The 19179-nt window shown below is 52.5% G+C and overlaps 1 protein-coding gene across 16 annotated transcripts in view; it reads left to right on the forward strand.

Annotated features, from left to right (window-relative positions):
* MICAL2 (microtubule associated monooxygenase, calponin and LIM domain containing 2) overlaps positions 1-19179 on the forward strand; it is a 222468-nt gene that overhangs the window by 17457 nt on the left and 185832 nt on the right. For 11 of the 16 annotated variants that reach the window (XR_011541620.1, XR_011541621.1, XM_070626375.1 and 8 more), the window contains one exon: positions 8010-8080. The exons of the other annotated variants lie outside the window; for them this stretch is intronic. The gene's annotated coding sequence lies outside the window, so the exon portion shown is untranslated. The remainder of the gene's footprint in view (positions 1-8009; positions 8081-19179) is intronic. 16 annotated transcript variants of the gene reach the window in all.

Here is a 19179-nt window from a genome sequence, read left to right on the forward strand (position 1 = left end):
TCAGAAAGAGCTATTATTAGGCTAATAATTATTATAATATCATAAGGGCCTCCCCTGCCCTCTGAGGCCGGAATACAACGTGTCGTCCTTTCTTCACAGTCCCTCCTGTCACCCGCTGGTTTTGCCTCATTATATGAATGCGGGTGGCGCTCTCCCCTTCAGCTCACTGTGTGCTGGAGAGCCGGGAAGCGGTCTCCATCAGTGGTTTTCTAAATCCCCGGAGACCAGAGCTTTGTACTAGAAGGTGTTGAAAGAAGTTTGCCAAATGCAATGGGTTCCTAGTTCCTTTCCCTTCCAGCCACGTGTTCTGACCTGAAGACCCACCTCCCAGGATGATGGACGATGTCGGATAATTCTCGGGGTGCTTTACAGTCTGCTCAGCTCGTCCACGTTCACATTCCGTCAGTCTTCACCGTCGTCCTGTGTGGTCATCGGTCATTATCCCCACTTCATAGGCGAGGAGACCGAGGCCCCACAGAGCCGAGTCGTTTGCCCAGACTCGCTGGTGGAAGGTGGCGAAACAGGCGCCCCCTGCCCATCCCGGGAAGCCTGGGCTGGAGGCTCAGCCTGACCACCCCCAGAGCCTCCTCGTCATCCCCTGAAGAGGTTCTGGGGGGACCGGTGACCAGCAGATCTTCAGACAGTTCTGCTTCTCCCCCCTCCCTCCTCCAGATCCTGTTCCTTCCGAATAATGTACACGATAGTGGGCTCGAGCTGAGCCCGGGCTCAGAGCTGCTTAAACCAGCTGAGGCCTGGGCTTGGGGGTCAGGAGTGGAGACAGTGGGGAGGACATTGGAGCTCTGAGCATCTGGAGCAGTGCCTGGCACAGCCGTGCCCCTGGGGGACCTGCAGTGGGAGGTGGAGGAGGCTGGCATCCATGCTTCGCCCAGGAGGAGGGCCAGGCACTGGGTGCGGGGCCCAGAACTGTGTCCAGGAGCGGGGGGCTCCGGGGGGCATTGCTGAGACTGCTGGGGTGGGGGGGGTACTTCCTCTCTAGGAGGCAAACAGGCAGGTGACCCTTCCAGCTACGGCAGGATGAACCGTGGGCTCCAGGTCAGACTTTAACCCAGACTTGCCAAACCCCAGAGTCGTTCCTTAAGAGGAGGAATCTTCCACCAGAGGTTATTGAGGACGCACCTGCAGCATCCCAGCACGGGGGAGGGATGCGAAGTCCAGGGAGATAGAGGCCCTGCCCGAGGAGCTCATGTCCTACGGCCTCATTTTCACCTCCTCTCCCCCCGGGGAACACTGAATGCCAAGGTGGCGGTGGTGAGACTTCCGTGCACATGGCAGCACTCAGACTCCTGGCGTCCCAGAGCTCAGGCCGGCATCTGGGCTGGGCTGGTCGGCTCTGCAGTGCAGGCTGGGAGCTGGCACAGACAGCTGCTCCTCGAGTTGGGTAATGAGCCTGCCGCGAGGAGGGCGGGCTCACTGGGCCTTTACTGCCGTGGTTCTTGAGTCCCTCCGTGATGGTTGTGTGACGGATGGAGCAGGCACGGGAGCGTCTCTGGGGTGTGGGTGAGAACCATCCCAGGTGGAACGGCCCCCAAGACAATGACTCGGGCGGCCCACCCGTCACTCAGGCCAGCCTCCCCTTCCCTCTCCGTCCCGCCGGCCAGGCTCTGCTGCCCTTCTCTGGCCACCTGCCGGGGTCATCCCTCCTCCAGCTCTTCGTTTTGGCTTGTCCAGACCACACGGCCTTTCTCCTTCTCCTCTGCCTTTCTCCATCCTCACCCTCCAGGACCGAGATTCAGCCCTGCCTGCTTCGGAAAGGCCTCCTAGACTCTCCCAGCCAGAGCGCCCCCTCTTTTCTCCGTATGCCTCCTGGGTGGAGGCCGGCAGCCCCCACTTTGGCACTGTATGTTATGTAATGTGTTTTAAGCACCTGCCACACAGCAGGCAGCAGAGCAGAGGCGAGGACTTTGGAGCCTGGCCGGCCTGGGCGTGTGTTCCAGCTCTGATTCCTGTGAGCTGTGTGACTTTGGTTGGGCGCTTTGATTTCTCTGAGTCTCAGTTTCCACTTTTGAACTTGAGGATATAGAGCCTACCCCACAGGGCGGTTGTAAGGATCTGGAAATAACCCCACAAAGCACTTGGCACACGGTTCCTAGCTCCTCGTAAATGCTACCGTGTGGTCGCTTTTATTATTCTGTGATGGGTGTGATCTCATTTAATCCATACCCTAGTCTTATAAGGTAGACCTCAACCCCAAAAGGGGGCAAAGGGGCCTCAGTGCCGGAGTGACTTGCCCCAGGCCTTGGGATGTGCAGGCAGTGAAGCTGGCAGTCAAGCCCAGCCCCCTGTTTCCCCTGCTTTTTGGTATTCCTCACGGTCCTAGCCAGGACACTCAGCAAAGCCTTGCGGAGTCATCTTTCCTGGCTGGTTTGAAGGGAGCAGGAAGTGGACCCCTTGAGCATTCCATCCCCTTTCAGACTTCTGGCGGGTCCGGCTTGCCCCCATCCCTGCCAGTGCACCGCATACCACTCCAGCACCAGGGAGTGATGGCACTGAGTGGCACCCGGCCGGGGAGGAGCGAAACCAAATCACGCCCCCGGGGGAAATCAGCCAGTTCCTTGGTGTTTGTTTATTTTCAATAGCAGAGCGTAAAGCTACGAAAAGAAAAAGAGAAGTAAGGGAAAGACCTGCCCGGCTAATCCCCCATGACTGGGGCAGCCCCTGCCTGAACCCCGCTGCTGGGAAACAGAGAGGAGCCGATAGCTACCCGGCAGGCTCTGGGCGTGCGACGTGGTGAAGGGTGTGTGCTGGAGGCCCCTCTGGAGTGGCTTCCTGAACTTCCCACGCCCACAGGCACAGCCCTGGCCCTGCCAGGGGCTGCTCTTCTCGACACCCTTGTGGTCAGGATGGTTTTCACATCATGTCAGATCTTGGTTTCCGGTTTAATTCTCCAGCAACATTGGAAGCTACCATTTCCTTCTCGGGCTGAGTCTCCCTTTGTACCCGCTGATGTTTGTGTCTAGATAGTCTTCACCCCACCAATTATGGAATTTGAGCCCGTGCAGACCTTGGTGTGGGCTCCCGGGGACCGTGGAAGAAGACGCTGTGTGTGATCGTTCGTGTGCTCACCCCACGGCTAACGCTGGGGCAGAGCCGTCTCGCCATCAGTGTGTTTTGGTTCTTTTTGCTACCAGGCCAGGGTTTTCTTTGTTTGTCTCTGTTTTTCTAAAACCCTTTAAAACACATCTGAAGGAGGAGCTTTTTTCCTGGAGGGAATTGAGAGGGAGTGTTAGAAGGCGTGGAGGTGCAGCAATAGACCGACTTTGGGTGCTGGCCCAGACGGTGGCGAGAAGATGAGATGAAGTAAAGGTAATGTTGTTTAGCACAGTGCTGCGTGTCAGGCAGTGTCCTTGTACCCGTGAAGTCAGACTCTCTTGGGAAAGGTGTCTGAGAAGAAAACAAGAAGGTCCCCATGGGATTTTGACAGGTGTACCCCCGTTAAAAGACGTGGAGAATGCCATCTCATTAACATCACACGGAGCTCTCGGTGGTCACAAAAGCTAGTGTCCAGAGAAGGAAACTTGCCCAGGGACACACTGCGGGTATCCAAGATGCCGCCTGTCCCCTTCCTCTGGGAGGCTGTCCCTGGGTGGGGGTGGACAGCCAGTTGCAGATGAGGGGGCAGCGGCACACGGCCGTCTGCCCTGGGCGGGTCTGAGGCTGGTGTGAGTGGCAGCCGATGGGCCCTGTGAGGAGGAGGCCTCAGCTCAGGGGTCAGAGTGTGTTGAGGAGGTGGTGTGACTGGCGGGTGGGCCAGGGGTCGGGCACTAGGGGTGTGACCTTGGCAAGTTATTGAGCTCTTTGAGCCTCAGTTTTCTCAACTGGAAAATGGGTTGGTGAGCATCCTACGGTTGTGCTGAAGGTCAGATGCGATCGTATCAGTGAAAGAGTCTGACACATATCTAAGGGCTCAGACAAGGTAATTTCTCCTCTGTTACCCACCCTCCTTCCTTCTCTAGAAGGGTTGTTTCAAGTAGCTGCCTGGCTGCTTTCCTGCACCACTGTGAACTCAGTGAAAACCAGCTGCAGTCTCCTTCTCTCCCTGCTTCCCCTTTCCCAATGCTCATGGCAAGGGGGCCCCAGGTCTGAGGCTGTGTTCCCAGCCAGGCACTGCAGGACCTGGCTGTTCACTTTTTGGTTCCAGCATCTTCCTCTCCCAGGAAGGGCCCTGGTCCAGGAGCTAGCAGCGGCCTCCTCTCCCTGCAGTTTGTAGGACACCTTGCTGCACACGTTTGCGGTTCCCTGGCTGCCTGGGTCTCGCTGAGAGTGTGCAGCTGGCTTTTCTTCCTGGGCGGGCTTGAGTGGTGATAAAGCAGCCAACCGTTGAATGCTGCTGCCAGTCAGGACTGTTGGTTTCCGGTGACAGAACCGAGCTTAAATGAGCTTAAGCAAAAATGGGATACCTTGGGCGGGTCTAGGGGTGTCTCAGAGGTTCAAAGAAGGCACTGCAGCATCCAGCCCCAGAAAGAGAACAGGCGACGCCCAGCATCCCCAGACCAGCATCCTATTCAGTGTTCCATGGCTGCAGGCAGCTCCCAGCTGACCCCACACAGCCCTCACCCGTCCCAAGAGGACGGCCTTCCCCAGGTTTTTCAGATTGGCGCTTGGCCCAGATTGGAGCAACTGCACACCTTTCATATCCAACAATGTGGCCAAGGAGGAAAGATACTCTGGGGAACTGTCTTGAGTCCCATGCCCACCTTTTTGTCTGGGGAGTAGGAGATGGGGTGCAATCTGTTATCAGAACAAAGGGAGAAGGATGCTAGTGATATTAATAACGAAGAATAATACTAACTCACTTTTATTGAGTGCTTACTTTGTGCCAGACATTATTCTAAGTTCTTCACCTACATAACTCATTTAATCTTCACAGTCAATCTCATTTTAGATACCAGGATGCTAAGGTGCAGGGATGTTAGGCAATTTGCCCAAGGTCACAGAGCTAGCTAGTAAGAGAGCTGGGATTGAACCCAAGCAGAGGACTCCAGATGTGCTCCTAACCACCCACTCTAACGCAGACAATAACAACAGACGTCGTCTCGAGCACTTACTCTGAACTTCCCACTGGGCTGCGTCCTTTACAGCATTGTCTCATTTCATCTTCACACAGCCCTGTGGAGTACGTGCTAATATTATTCCCATTTTTAGATAAGAAACTGAGGCTCACAGGGATAATATGACTTTCCCAGGGCCACCTGGCTAATTTACAGTGACACAGCTCGGGTAGGAACCCAGGTTTGGCTGATTCCAGGTCTGAGCTCGAGACCGCTCCCCTGGATAACCTTCACATTTAGATACCTGTCTTGATCTATCGGGTGTTTGGGACGAGGAGCAGACCTGGGTCGGCATCTGAGCCTTCGTCCTCTGTCCGGGGGGCTGGAGTATGGAGACCTCTGCTTAGCACACACTGCTGCCCTAGGGGCCAGCTTTGTGGTTCTGAGCTGGTCTTGATGTGTCTTACGCTAACTCACACCAAAGCGTCTTGAATAAGCCTTCAGTGCATCTAAGCTCTGGATTTCTTCATCCTTCCATTCAACAAATATTGATGGAGTGCCTTGTGGGTGGTAGGCCCTGTTCCAAGTGCTTGGGGTCCTTCAGTCAGAGAACAGCAGAGAGGAGGGTCCCTTGAGTTCCTCTCATGTCCCTTGGGATCCATGAGGCCACTCAAGCTCAAAGGAAACCTTTCCTGCATCACTTAAGTCAGGCCTCTAGGGGCCTGGAGGCCTCATGCTTCTTTGCTGGGGACTGGCATGATGTCCTGTCCAAGAGGGGACATTGTTTCTCCTTCTGATTGATTACAAAGGGAAACCTTGGGTTGGGGAGCGAACATGAGCATAGACTCAGGCCGGCTGGACCGTGAGTCCAGGCTGCTGTGGTTGGTGCTAAGGCACCTGGCTGTGCTATGCCTCAGTTTCGCCCTCTGTAACATGACTGGGCTGCCTCACGGGGTTGCTGGGAGGATTATCTGAGATAGCACATGCTAACCACCTGTCATAGTGCCTGCACGTGGTTAACCCCTCTCTCTCTTTTTAATAACTGACTAGCTTTGTGGGTGTCTCTAAAAGTCGGGGCCCATGGAGGGGGCAGCTAGAAGGGGTCCTTGGTGAGGAAGTCATCAATTACATCAAGCCCCTCATTTTACGAGGAAACTGAGGCCCCTCGAGTGGGGAGGCTGGTGGGGACCTCCTGGCTTAGTGGAGTTAGGGTGTTCGGCTGTTGGTCAGGCAGAGGGTACAAGTTGGTCCTTGGAGGGGCTGGATCCCAATGTGCCCAGGCCTATTGGGAATGTGACCCAAGCAGAACCTCAGAGAGCCCGTTTCCCTGTTGTCAGTCTCAGCGATGTCCCAGGGTGGGGAGGGGCTTCTGATCCTGAGATCTAGGAGCACAGGGAGGCCCCTGGTTCTCAAACCTGGTTACACCGACAGTGGAATTCTGCACCAAGATATGCAGCTTCCCCACCTGCTGCACCCAGAAGGTTCCCTTGAGAGGCAGGGGACAGATAAGTGGAGGCCTCCAGCCTCTCTGACTTCAGCTCGAGGCAGCAGCACGGAGCCTACAGCTGAGGCTGCTGGAATGTGGCCAGGGCGGGCCAGCCTGTTTGTCAGCTGCCACAGGCCGGAGAGGTGTGGCTTGATAATGAGGATGATGACCGGGATGATTGTGGCTTCTGCCCAGGTGGCTGCCCTTGGAGCTTGCCAGGCCACTTTCGGGGTGTACAGGCTCATCACAGCCACGCTAGTAACCCTCTCACCTCTGTGTGGTGGGAGAGACCGTGAGTGCTGGGTCAGCCAGGCCTGGGTTTGAACCAGCCGTGCCGTGGGGCCTTGGCAAGTGTCCTCTGCTCTCCAGGCCTCTGTTCCAGTCTGTGAGAAGCCACTGAGACAAAGCAAGTCTCGTCTCTAACGTGGCTTGTTCCCTGCACGGCCAGTGTTCAGTAAATACTTGCTTCTTTCCCGTCAACAGTCTGAGAATTCTGAACAGTGAGTCCCGACTCCTGGGCTCTAAATGCAAGTCTTTGTGTACCAGAGAGAATATGCGTGTGTTTGTGTGAGCAGGTGTGCTGAGCAAGGGTGTGGACAGCCGTGCTGTATGGGTATTGTCTCATAGATCTCAATTTCACATCTGTGCTAGTTTTTATCCTCTTTTTTCTTTTTTTTGAGGAAGACTGGCCCTGAGCTAACATCTGTGCCCATCTTCCTCTACTTTATATGTGGGACGCCTACCACAGCATGGCTTGATAAGTGGTGCACAGGTCCGCACCTGGGATCCGAACCGGGGAACCCTGAGCTGCCAAAGCGGAACATGTGCACTTAACCACGGCGCCACTGGGCCGGCCCTAGTTTTTGTCCTCTGGAGGCTACCTCTTAAAATTGGAAACTGTGAAAGTAAATCCTTAGAAATGTCTCGGGCTCCATTTTTCAAACAGATGTCGGGTCATTTTCTGCAGAAGCAGTAGGATGTAACCAAATCATTTGGGCGGTCATTGGAAGCCAAAATAATAATTTGTTTAGGAAATTCAGCCATGATCAGATGGTCCACTTTTATAACTTCCTAGTTTATTTAGCATTTTGGACATTTCCATCCTAGGAAATATGACAAATTTCACATTAATAGCAAGTTTTTACACCAGCTTGATTTACTTTCATTGTGTCTTAAGCTTTAGAAATTCTGGCATTTTCTATTTTTACTAAAGCAGCTAGTAAAACATTCTTTTCCAGATCCATCTTGCTTTCTCTAGGCCTTTGTGTAGAGATGTGGTAAGCCATTAGGGTCCCAGACGGTGGCAGACAATAGAATTTGTTTCACCATCTCACTATTCCTTTCTTCACATGCAAAACTTGAAGCATGGAGAGAAATCCTTTATTTCCTCTTGCTGGGTGAAGTGTTCCTAGGGGCAGAGCAGACAGCTTGTGGGGCCTCTTGTGGGAGAAGATAGGAGGCTGTAATGTAAGATAACGTAACTGACATTCCTTGTTGGGCTCTTGTTTTTAAAGGAACATGGCAACCTGTGCATGGCTCGTCCTGGAAGGAGATGACATTAGTCATTGCAATGCCTGAGAATCAAGTAAGTCACAGTGTCAGATCTCTTTGATGGCATCGAATCGCTCTTGGGGGGCTGGCTTCAGGCTTTGGAAAGTGTAGGGGAGCGTGCCCTCTTTCTTTAAGACCCGTGAACATGACCCCATTTGGAGAAGCAATGGCTGGTGAGAGCCCTCCGTCTTTGCCTGCAACTTCCAAGTTTGCACAGCCCTCCCGTGCTGTCAGAGGAGGAAGGGAGCCTTAAGACTGAGATTTGCTGGGCACGTTGAAGACCTGTGTGACTCGGTGGTCTTTGCCTGGGTGGCATCTCTGCCCCATCTTCCCCCGAGTCAGACCAGCAGCTCAGCTGTCCTGCTTCCTGTCAGGCCCCTCAGTCAGACCTCAGCCTCACTCTCCAGCCTCGTTTCCCGCCTCTCCTCTGCCCTGGCTGCAGTCCCACAACTCCAGGAACAGATCTCTGCTTGCGGGACAGCTGTGCCCTCTGAGAAGCTTCCCTCACTTGCCTGGCAGCGTCGGTGCCTCTATCTCCTCCACACTCAATAGCGCTTAGTTCAGACCTCAGACACGTCATCAGCTGAGCTAAAGCTTGTTCACTTGTCCGTCTCACCCACCAGCTGTGGGAGCCTTGAGGGCAGGGGCCCGTCCTCCAAACTTCTTGTCTGAGCCATCCTGGAGGCACAAAACCGGGCACGTGGCAGGGGGTCCCCAGCTGTTTGTTCACTGAAGGAGTTCCAACCCTGAGGTTTCTTCAGGGCTTTTTGGCTCCCCGAGCTCCATCACAGTGTCTCCTGGGAGCCTGGCTCCCTGGGAGGGGAGTCATTTCATCCTCCTTAGCTTGCAGACTTGGAGACTGAGTTCTGAGCAGTGAGCTAACTCGCCCCAGGCTGTAGCTAATAAGGACCGGGATGCACGTGTCCTGTGGCCAGGCTGGTCTGGTTTCTGTAACACCAAATTTTGTAATTAGAGAAAACCGAGAGATTATTTAGCACCAACCCTTCATTATCATGTAGGGAAACTGAGGCCTGGCCTGAAGATGCTTTCTCAAGGTTACATAACTAAGTAGAGCCACATGGAGAACTGGATCACAGGCCCTGGACTCCCAGTCTAGCACTTTCCACTCCCCCTCCCTCCTCCTCTGCCTCCCTTCTGTATACAGCAAGCAGAGAACAGTTTGGGACCATCATTCTGCATTTGCAGGAGGATGAAGAACTTACAGAATGGCCTGAGTTAAAGGGAACATAGAGCTTCCCTGAGGTGTGAGACAGATGAGGGCCTGGATGAGGGAGAGGGAGAGAGGAGGGGAGGGAGCATCAGGGCCCAATCCAAAGCTGGAGCAGGCTGGAGCCCCCAGTGGAAGGGCAGCAAGCAGCCATGTCTGGGCATTTCGAGGCTGGCCTGGTGGGCACTGAGGATCCACGGTGGGTGAGGAGTCCATGTTGAGATCCTGAACAGCAGAATGAGAAGGGGTTGACTCGACCACGGAGAAAGCTGTTCCAGTAGCTGTGATTCTTAGTATCTGGGCAAAGAGGTCCTGGATAGCCAGTCTACTGTGGCTATCCCTTTCCCGGAGAAACACAGAATGCAGAGTGTGTCCACAGAGGAGGGTTGGGCAATGGACAGTGAGTTTCATCACTGTCTGAAATGCATATGGAGAGGGAAGCATGTGCATTTCTGGCTGGCTCATTCCTATTGTGCTCAAATGAATTTTTCTGATAGACCACACTTCCAGCTGGTCTTTTCTCCGCTTCTCGGTCTTAGGGGTCTCCCGGGTCTTTCATTCAGTCCAGGTTTGGTAGAGAGCCAGGTAACTCCTGGCTACTCTTTTCATTTTGACTCTAGCTCTTTGCTTCCTGGGCATACGGTCTGAGGACTGGGGCTGACTTCAGGCTCCTTCTCCACTGGCAGGTTGAAACATACACTTTGCCCAAATTACAGAGAATGCGATATTTGCCAAATAGGTACCTTGGATTCTTTTCCAAAACATGACCAGGTTATAAGCTTCTCTAGGGCAGGGAAAGCGTGAGTATTGTATCATTATTGTTTACACCTTGGGTTTATGTTGCACTTTACATTTTATGAAGATCATTTCATCTTCGTAATAAGGCAGGTGGATTTACTCCCATTTTACAGATGAGAAATCTGACTTAGACACGCTGTAACCTGCCCAGGGTAATGTAGCAGCCTGAGGGCTCAGCAGGGACGCAGCTCCAGCCTCCTGTTTATAAATTCCATGCTGTTTCTAGTCTACTGAGCTCCGACCCTATGTAAATCCCTGGAGGGCTGGGACATAAGAGGAGCTCAATAAATATTTGTTGAATGAGTGAACTTTGGCTCTATTTTTCCCTTTTTTTAGGGGGAGGGTGTTCTTAACCATAAATAGATCTTTGGCACAAAGGAAACACTACGCTGTGAAGTATTGAATTTCTTGCCATGATAAGGAACTGTAAGTTCTCTTCTTGCCCAGCCTCACCTCCGGGAACTGGGTCATGCACACTGAATAATTAATTCCTTGAATCTTTTGCTCGGCTTCCTCCTCCTGACGCTGAGGTGATCTGTTTGACACTGATCTTTGAAAGGCCCCTGGCAGACACAGATCCTCTTGTTTGTTGTCATAAACTTTCAGATGACCCATGTAATTGCCCGTGGTCTATTCTCGGGGCCTAATCAGGTCAGACTTCCCCGGGTTAATTCCATCTCCTTCGGCCACTTCTCACCATCATCCTCCCCTAGACCAAAGAAGAGGGGTGGTTGTGGGTTATCTTGGGGATTTAGGGTTCTGTAGGGCCAGGAAGGCCCACTTCTCCCTTCTCACTGACCTCTGAACTCCCCAAGGTTTTGTGTCGAGGGCTGGAGAAAGAACAAACAGACCACATCAGGTCGGGAAAGAATGCATGGGGTGCTGGAGGCAGTTATCAGAAGATCTGCTGGGCCTGCTCTTTGCCTAAGTGACTCTTGGGTCGTGTTTCCTAGAGTCTGCAGGGGATCCAGCTGGCCTCCTTAGAGTTACCTCATTAGATCCTGAGGTCAATGGAGTAGAGTGGGAAAAAGAGAAGGCTGAGACCAAAAGACCCACAGTTCTGGTGTTGGTTGTTCACAGCTTAGCTGCCTGGCCTTGAGCCAGTCACAGAGCATCACCTGCCCTCAGATTTCTTATTAAGGAAATACAGCAGGCACAGAAGATTGGGTGGTACCTTAAAGGAGCCTCCGAGACATCTGTGGTTCTCAGTGCCCACTCTGTGTGCCCTCGTGATTGGCACCGTGTCTCCTCCAGGTCATCTCCTCTTCACGTGGCTAGAGCTTGCTTTGGTAGGCACTTTTCTCCTGGCCTCTGGAGCATTGCCACCTCTCCCCTGCCCCATCCTGAGATATGCCAGCATGCAGATAAATACCGCCTGTGACTGTCCTAGTGTCCTGCCCAGCAGCATGGGGAAAAATCTAACATTTGAGAGTGCTGGGGACTTCCGGGGTGTAGGTTGGTGTAGGAGGGGAGTGGGAAAAATCCCGGGGTGGAAAAAAGCCAACGGAGATAATTGGGGGTTGTTGGGATAACCAAGTTCTTGATGCCTCAAGGTACCTGGACTCTTGTTGACCAGAGGGTACCATACATGTTCTTAAGAATATGGCCCCAAGTTTATCCTCCTCTTCCCTGGCCAGGCTCTGTGGTCAGGGGTGGCCAGACACTCTTGAGCAATAAAGCGTTGGTAGAAGTCTGCTCAGTATGAGTAAGAGATGCTGCAGACAGACACTAACACAGAATGGGGGAAGGTTGAGGCAGGCGGCTCTGTCTCGAGGACTTAGGGTCTTAGAGTGTTAAAGCTGGAAAGAGCTTACAGATCATCGAATCCAATTCTCCTATTTATGGGCAAAGAAACTGAGCCCCAGAGACATGACTTAAGCAGACCCGTAAAGCAAGCTAGTGGTAGGACTGAGATGGAAGCCTAGTCTCCTGGTTCCAACCTTGGGAATCATGAACAGCAGATGAAGTGTCTCTTTCCCCAGTGCCATGTTGCATCCTCGCTTGGGTTCAGCCACTGCACTTTCCACTCCTCTCTTTGGCCCTGAGCTTGATTGTCTAAGGTGTTAGCGGGCCCCCACTGCTCCCACCTCTTTGTTTATGGAGGCCTAATAAAACTTGGGTGCAACGTTGGGAGAGTTCAAGGCTTCTTCTCATGTGTGGGCTGTTTGGCTCATTTTTAATGACTTAACGCTGTTGAGTCAGCATCATTCCGTTTTATGGTATGTCTTGGGGTGAAAGATTAATTCAAGACAGGAAATGAAGGATACGGTGGCCCAGCCTCAGCAGTAGTGGCCTCTTGTGGGTTTGTCATTCAGATAAACATCACCTTTGTTGCTGAGCAGGCCTCGTTCTGAGACTCTCAAACGCAGGGCGTGGACTGAGGACAGCCTGTACTTCCCTTGCTCTGAGAGAGGGTGCTTTGGGTTAAAGGCCGGCCACACCATCATTATATTGATGGCCCGGGAACCAGAACGGAAGCCATTCACTTGTTTCTCTAGGACTTCCTTTGGCTCAGCATTTCCCACTGAGCTCAAGGAAATGCATCTTGAGCTCTTTCCATTGGGCAGGCACTGGCATTAGATATTTTACCTTGTCTGTCCTTCACAGCAGCCCTCTGAGAGGTGAGCATTGCTATTTGTCATGTTGAGAAGAAAATTGAGGCAGATATGGGTTCAATAACTTGCTCATGTCCTACAGGGGCCAGGGCTCAGGCACGGGATGTGACTCCAAAGCCTTTACTCATGTCACATTTCGCACGACCCGTTTTTGCACAGCGAAGGGACGATGGGGCTAACTGGGCCAGGCATTGATTGGGGCATGGAGCATTTATGATGGGGCTTCTGACTGCCAGGCCCTGGGCTTGTTTGTGGGGATGCAAAGGTGAATAAGACCTAGTCCCTTTATTCCCAGGAGCTCATGGCCTGGCCTGGTGGCAGGACAGACGTGTAGAGTCACAGCCACTGTTCTAAGCATTGTCATAGAGAGACACACTAAGTGCTCTGGAAGCGCTGAGAAGAGAACCCTGCACCAAGCAGGTGCTGTGGGACTTGGGTGTTGAAGGATGAATAGGAGATTGCCAGGCAGAGAAGGAAGCAGAGGGTTTTCCAAGTGCAAGTGGTGGTGGTATGAAAGGGTCGATTCGTATTTGGAAGTGAGGAGGAGTTCTGTGCGTGTTTTCTTCTCAACGGAGAGTAAAGGAGTGGAACATTCGGTTGAGAGATAAGCTGGGAGAGGAGGGGGTTTGGAGCCTGACTGTCAAAGGCTTTGTAAAACACTTGCTAATTATGAGAGAGTGGTTGAAAGAAATATCAGGAGGGACCAGCAACGATTCTGCAGGTATGAATTCTCCAGACGTCTGAAGAACCTTTCTCTGTAGAAATGTGACAGGGCTCATTTTCAGACAGTTTCTGTCTCATGCACCGGTGGAGGTGTTTACTGATGGGGTGAAGGCATCGGGGAGGGCTGGGCCGCGCTGACAGTTCATATTTAAAATCTCTCAGATTCCTCTTGCCAAATAAGCTGATAGCAGACGCCCTTGTGAGTTCATGTGCAGACCGCCTCTCCAGGGACAGCTCTGCATTCCAGACGGGGCCACAGAATGATTCTGGAGCAGCTGGGGGTGGGAGTGAGAAGGCTCCTTGACGTAAAGACCAATGGAAAGCTATCGTTGTTTTTAAGGATGATGTTTGCAAGGCTATAGTATCCAGGAAGCAGATTATTTGCCCTGAGGGTGAACCAGAATCTTTAAAATGTCAACTCTTTAGAGTGGGAAGAGTAACGGGAGAGAGAGGGAGCCTCTCCTCTTTCATGAACGCCTTCCTGAGGTCTGCCCCGGGAAATCTGCTGTGGAAACTGAGCTTTGAGCCTGGCTTGTCCTCTGTGGAGAGGAGGGGAGCAAAACCTGGAAGGTGATTTGGAGTCAGGGGCTTCTTGGTTTCGTGTCACAGTCCACCTTTTGTAGCCCCTGGGTTTTGTTTCTTCATGAAGAAAGAGAACCTCCTTTCTGGGACAGCTACTGCTTATTTCGGTGAATGTGTTTTCAGAACATAAGCCCAAACACCAAGAGAGGGGTCCAGCATCTTCAGCCAACACAAATTTACTCCATTGGGATGGTGGAACACTGCCTCCCTAACCTCCGCAGAAGATTCACCAGCTTGGTCACACCTTCTGCATCCTCTCCCCTGGGGCTGCTGTCTCTTGGGGTTTGGGTCAGTGAGGGGCATTTTGACCCACTGAATCGGGGCATGCTCAAGGCAGTCAGTGGTCCTGGAGCATTGTCCCAGTATCTCGGAGCTCCCAGGAACCTGGCCTTTGAGTGTCACCTGGAGAGGCGAGCATCCTTCTCCTCAGACCTCTTGTCCTCCCTCACACGTCCACACTGCCCTGAGGGCCAGGGCCGTCCCCAGTGGGCAAATGTCACAGGACTTCCAAACCCCAGTGCTTGTGTGCCTAGTCCCGGAGGGCGAAGTACAACCTGTCAAGCCACATGCTCCCGTGTCTTATCAGAGAGGCCTTTCTGTATTGACTGCCTGGAACCTTAATTGGTTCTGTAGATCTTTAGGGAAAACAGTTCCCAGGAGACTTCAGTTCCTTTGCACAGTAAGGAAGTGGCCCAAACTGTCCTTCTCTCTCACTTCTGCTCTGACGGCTGAACTGCCTCCTGAGGACAGTATTTCACGTGGATGCAGAGGTCCCCTTGGATGGGCGGGGCCTGGTCAGGTGAGGACGATTCTCCCAGAGCCATCTCACCCCTCCAGCTTCTGGCCTGCTTGCTCCGCTGAGGTTGTATCTGAGAGCTGTCAAGCCGTGTGCATTTAGCACATGACCTGGCACATTGTGATAGATATCTGTCGGATGAATTATGAACAAATAAATAACTAGCACGTAAATCTTCCCATTTTCCAGCAGGAGCAGAAAGGCAGTGAGCAGGTCTCAGGCTGAGTGGTCTACCTGCTCCCCAGGACCCAGCATGCCATCCAGAAAAGAGCCCTCTGTCCTTGGCACAAAGGGAGTTACACATCTCCCGTCTCCTAGGCTCAGGCCTGCGGGGGGGGCCCCTGGTCTTTGATCCACATCCAGAAATTCTCCTCTTCAAGACCACGAGTCCTGTTTTGGAGGCTTAAAGCAAACATACAGACAAACAACAACAGCAAATGGCTGGGGTGCTGGCCCAGCAAAAGCAGAGGCCGGGCTGCCAGCTCCCCTGCTTGCCCGCCCACCCCCACTTGGCTGAATGTCCCATGCTGGGTCGCCTCTCTCAGGAACCTCCTGCGGGAGGGTTCTTGTTTGGTCGTGCTGCTTCTCTGCTGCATGGAGGATTTGACATTTGAATCATAGATCCCAGCTGCCCCAGTATGTTGCCGTGTCGGTAGGTAGCCTTTGAACAGCCCATTGGGCTTCTCTGACTCAGGCACGGCTCACCTGCCCGTGCAGGTGCACACACCTGCTCATAAAAACTGAACGCCGTGTCCAGGCCCTTCTGCGGGGACTGGGGTGAGGGGTGTGGCAGCTGGACTGCTGGCTGCGTGGATGGCTTCATGGAAGGAATGGCGAGCATCTCCCCTTCCCCTGCCCCGACCACACCCGCACAGAGGCCAGCTGACTGCTGAGATCCGGGGAGGGGTTATTACATTGCTAATAACATTAATCACAATAAAAACAACAAAGCCTATATAATTGCGTATTAGGAAATTAATCCTGAAATTAAAGGTCTATCATTCAAATGAAACATTTTGGAAGACTTTTAAGTGAACTCTAAAGGTGGTACAATGTAAGCTGTTCCATTCCTCTTGAAACAGACTTTTACTGGTGAATGTTTATTCGTTCAACAAACGTACTAACTACTGCTAGGAGCAGACACCACACTGGCACTGAAATTACAAAAATGAATGTCAGTAGACAACTTGTTAGTGGGCGAATTAGTCAAAAGGGACATAATACAAAAAGTTGAATTATTTGAATCTTCAGTATTGATTGAATGCCAACTGCAAGTTAAAACTAAGCTCAGTAGTCCAGGAAATAGAAAAGAAACAAGAGACACTGGGCTTTTCCTTAAGAAGTTCATGTGTTAGTTGTCCAGACAGTTGATACGTAAAGAACGTGTTGGGTTCAAGGCTCAGTGACGTGTCAGCTAGTCTGGTCTATGCCCCGTACGACCCCCTGTGTTATGACTGTGTCTCCCCACTGGACAGTGATTTCTCAGAAGCTGGGGAGACAGCGCTAGCTGACCCGGTGCCCACAGTACTTCACAAGGCACAGTGCAGGTTCTCAGGAAATGAAGTGAAGAGAATTGAATGTGGTCAGTGCTTCCCAGACCTGGCTGGGCCGCAGATTTCCTTGAGGAGCTGTGGATTATCCCTGTGGACCTCAGGCTGCAGAGATTCTGTTTGAGGGTGGGCACAGGAAACTACCTGTTTCCAGGAATACTCCCGGTGAATGTGCTGTAGAGCTATATTCGGTGACCTCTGGCATCAACTCCAGGAGTTAGAAGAATGCACAGGGAAGAAAGGTCAGTAAGGGTCAGGGAAGCTAACCTTGTGCCTGCAAACTCTAGCGCATCCCTTCATAACCAGGTCTGGTGCCACTTCTTCTGTGAGCTTCTCTCTGGTCTGTCAGTCACTCCATCTCCCGCCTCTGTACCTACACATCTTGGTACCCACCTTTATGCAGATCTTACCAAAGGTTGTTAGTTTGAATTTGATTCCCTGAATAGACTCTGACATTCATATGGGAGACAGCGCATAGTAGGTCATCAGGTGGAACTATGGCGCCTGCCTTTGAATAGGTAAGGTTAGAGCAGGAGTGGGAGGAGGAAGGCAGAGATGGGGTATGGAGCACTGGAGGGGCCAGCCTGTCTGAGGCAGCCCCAGGAGAGCCCTAATGTCTTTGGGAATTGAGCCTGATGGGGAAAGGGGGGCTGCCCAGGAGGGACTGATGAGCCCAGCAAGGGAGTTTGGACTTAGACGTGGAGTATGGGGAGCCCTGAGAGCTTTATGAACAGGGTGGTGGGAGGGTCGGTGAGATGGGAAGGGGGACCAATCAGGAGGCTTCTGCGGCAATTCTGGTGGTGGTTACAGACAAAGGGCGGTCACAATTCAAGTCACCACATCGCCCGAATTCTGCAGCTGCTCTTGGTTGGATTTTACTGACAAGCGTAGTTATTGAGCATCTGCCCTCACCAGAAGCACAGGTGCCAGCCCCGGGGACGCGTAACCTCTGGCATCGGAGAGTTCCTTCTCTGGTGAGGCAGGCAGACCCACAAGTGGATCAATGCAGTAGTTTGTATGAAACCATCACTGGAACCGCCACAGAATACAGTGTGGGAAAAGGGCATGAGGGATGGCCACGGCGGGCCTTCAAAGCAGAATGGTGCTGCTAAGAATCCCGCCTAGCCAGGTGTCATTGAGTTTCATCCTCATGTAACCCAATGGGATCAGGGCTGTTATTATCCCCTTTTTATGGATGAAGAAACTGAGGTTCAAAGAGATTGGGTAACTCGTCCAGGCTCACACACCTGTATGTGGTAGGTTAGGTTTGTAACACGTCTGCCTGACTCCAGAGTCCAAACTGGGACCCGTGATACTCTGCTGCCTTTGATGTTTCAGCTCTAAAGCCAACTGGGATTTCACCAAATGAACAGAGTCTGCATGGGCATTCTAGATGGAGGGACCAGCATAAGCAAAGGCACGGGGAGGGAGGCGTGGAAAAGTTAGGGGTATCAGGGAACTGCAGGTGGCTCAATAAGTCTTGAGTAGCGGCGTTGGGGGAAGTATGAGAGGGTAGGCTGGAGAGAAGGGCAGGCTGGAGAGGAGGGCAGGCTGGAGAGGAGGGCAGGCTGGAGAGGAGGGCAGGCTGGAGAGGGAGCAGGGGCAAATCAGGAAGGTTCTTGTTCTGCTCTCAGGATTGTCAGGAACTGTTGAAGGATTTGAACTGGGAGTGGAACCTGACCAAGTGTGCATCTCTAGCAGCAGCTTGAGGAATAGGCTGGTGGGTTGGAGGGACGTGATCTGGAAGCAGGAAAGGCATTTATGAGGAGACGTTGAGAGTCCCAGGTGAGAGCAGGGAGGAAGGACGGGAGGGCGTGGATGGGGCCATTGAGCAGGCAGGACTTGGTGACTGGCGGGCTCTGCGAGAGGAGGGAAGCAGGGCAGAGAAGGTGATTCTAAGGGTTTGGCTCGAGAGTCTGGGTGCAGATGGTGCCATTCACTGAGGTTGGTGATGTGGGGGAGAAACGAGGAGTGGGGGGTGGCATGGAAGGTGAATTGACCACACGTGAGGTCTCTGTAAAGCGTAGGGGGAAATGTTTAATTGGCAGTTGACATATGGGCCTGGAAGGCAACGGGGAGATCCACATGGGAGGGATGGCTGGATGGGTGGTCAGGATGTAGCTATTGGTTGAACTAGAGGAGTGTTTAGGTCCTTGAGAGCAAGAAGAGGGTGAAGATCAGAACCTTGGGACCCAGCAAAATTTCAGGGGCATGTAGAGAGAGACAAGTCTGCAACGGCTGAAAATGGGGAGACTATGAGCAAGATAAGGTCCGATAAGTGACGATCGGATTGAGCAACAGAGAGATGGTGGCGACTTGGGGCATGATGCCGGGGTGGGCCATGTGTGTAAGTGCAAGCCAGATTGTGATAGATCGAAGGGTAAATGGAGGGGAGAAAGTGGATGTTGCCAGGGAGACGTTTCTATTGGGAGCCCAGGCTGTGGAGGGAAGGTGGGGGGGGGTTGCCACTTTTTCTCCAGTAAAAGCAGATATAGATCTGACCATGCTTGAATTTGTGCGCATTTTTGAGACTGACTCCACATTGATAAATTCACAAATTAGGAAGAAAACCTACTTTTGTCAGGCAATGAATCTTTTTTTTTTTTTTGGTTTGATAAGTATAGTCACTTGGAACTATTCTTCAAAATGGGAGGCCTTTGGAAGACAGACTCCGTGAGACACAGCTGGGCTGTGAGCTTCCGGGGCGGGGACTGCTCCAGGGTCATGCTGGGCTGCTGGGCGTGGTGCCATGCGCAGAGCGAGCAGGCGTTGTCGAGACATCCTCTTCAAGTTCACTTTGCCATGACTTCTTTGCCTCCTCCCCAGCATCCCTGTCTGTCC

Source organism: Equus przewalskii, chromosome 6 (genome assembly GCF_037783145.1).
Source record: "Equus przewalskii isolate Varuska chromosome 6, EquPr2, whole genome shotgun sequence".
In the NCBI taxonomy this organism is placed as follows: Eukaryota; Metazoa; Chordata; class Mammalia; order Perissodactyla; family Equidae; genus Equus; species Equus przewalskii.